Source organism: Panthera pardus, unplaced genomic scaffold (genome assembly GCF_024362965.1).
Source record: "Panthera pardus isolate Hobbes unplaced genomic scaffold, ASM2436296v1 HiC_scaffold_24, whole genome shotgun sequence".
NCBI classification, from domain to species: Eukaryota; Metazoa; Chordata; class Mammalia; order Carnivora; family Felidae; genus Panthera; species Panthera pardus.
In genome coordinates, this window is record NW_026526810.1 from 118,030,278 (window position 1) to 118,031,486 (window position 1,209).

Sequence of the window (1,209 nt, forward strand, 5' to 3'; positions counted from 1 at the left end):
GCCCTCATTGACTAGATGAGGGCCACTCACATAAGGAAGGCAATACAATGTACTCAGTCCAAGGATTCAAAGGTTAATTTCAATCAGAAACAGACACACCCAGAGTAATGCTTGACCAGATGTCTGGGTATTTCATGGTCCAGTCAAGTTAACATATAAAATTAGCCATTAACGTGGTTTGCCCTATTCTATCTTGATAGGTATTTGTAACAAAAGTCCTCGGTTGTTTCTGTATTACAATTCTTATGTCAAGATTTAAAAAAAATTTTTTTTTTCTAATGTTTATTTATTTTTGAGACAGACACAGAGCATGAACAGGGGAGGGTCAGAGAGAGGGAGACACAGAATCTGAAACAGGATCCAGGCTCTGAGCTGTCAGCACAGAGCCTGACGTGGGGCTTGAACCCATGAACTGTGAGATCATTACCTGAGCCGAAGTCGGACGCTTAAACAACTGAGCCACCCAGGTGCCCCAAGATTTTTGTTTTTTAATTGAAGCAAATACTTGTATTTTATTTGTTTTACACTGCCCGGCATCCGTTTTTCTTTTGTATCAGTTCCTGATATTCTTTTAGGAGATTACCTCTCTTCAGTTGCCTGTTCTTGGGGGGACTGTACATCAAAGTTCCCTACTTTTCTCTACCTGAAGGGCAGACATATGACCCAAGCTAATCTCAGCAGATTCTCACTCTGGGACTATGAATCTTGAGTACAGTGACATAAGGAGGATAAATGATTGGGTTCAACTATTTCAGTGGCAGAGGCTCTTTGAGTACATCCTACTGCTTACACGTTTGGAACTGCCAGGTTTCAGGTCCAGTTCTTTATTCTCTTACCAACATCCTTCTAATAAATGTCCTTTTCGCTTAAGTTAGCACCTTTGTTTTTGTTGCTTACAATGGAAGTATCCTATCAGATACAAAAGCATTGTACGATTCCTCACTTTTTTGTGTCTAGGCTCAGTGGGGATGAACATCTACTGTTTTAGATTTGCCACTGAGACGGATTTCCCAAAAGATTAAGTATTCATTTGAAGCCTGGACTACCACTGAGAATTCTGTAGCAAAGCTATTTTTTGAAGTGCTTTCATTTTTACATTGTCAAATTTGGTTTCCTTTGACTCATATGGTCCCCACATCCTGAGATGGGGACTAAAGCCATTATTTTTGCTTCATCTTAAGATCTTCTTATAATACTCACTTTTCAAGT